A 659-nucleotide genomic window follows, 5' to 3' on the forward strand; every position below is an offset into this window, starting at 1 on the left:
AACTTGGCCTTCTTGCTCGAAGGTGTTGATTGCAGCATCCAAAGAACCAGCCATGAGAGGCACCATTGACCATTGTAGCATACCTAGCCGTTCTTGTCAAATTCTCATTCTCTCTGCAGAGCAAATAAGCAAGTCAAATTCATAGAAACCACACAAGAATGTTGACAGCAAACAGCCACAAATTTATTTATAGATTTATGTGCTACTCTTTTACCATAAATCTCAACAATTAAATAGTCAGTCTATCACGAGCAGCAATATCTTAACATTTCAGATATCGGTTTTCCCATAGTAAAAGATCATTCTAGAATTCCAAAAATCCAAAATAATTTCATGTTGAACCTTCTAACCATGGTGCATAAAATCAAATAAAATAAATAAAAAGTAAGAATGATTGTAAAAAAAGGAGACCTGTAAGGAATATGCTGATGTGTAGAAATGTCCCTGTATTTCTTAGCAATACCAAAGTCAATGATATACACCTGACATTTTTCTGAATAAGAAAGAAAACCAAGTCAATAGCATGCTCGATCAGACACACATGACTTGTCCTTCAATAATTTAATTTGCCACTGAAATATGCAGAAACCTTAAATTGCCATGCCCTACAGCACGTCAGCACCCCATAGCTCTAATATATCTCTCTTAAGGAAAAAAAA

This window comes from Arachis duranensis, chromosome 2, assembly GCF_000817695.3.
Source record: "Arachis duranensis cultivar V14167 chromosome 2, aradu.V14167.gnm2.J7QH, whole genome shotgun sequence".
Lineage (NCBI taxonomy): Eukaryota > Viridiplantae > Streptophyta > Magnoliopsida > Fabales > Fabaceae > Arachis > Arachis duranensis.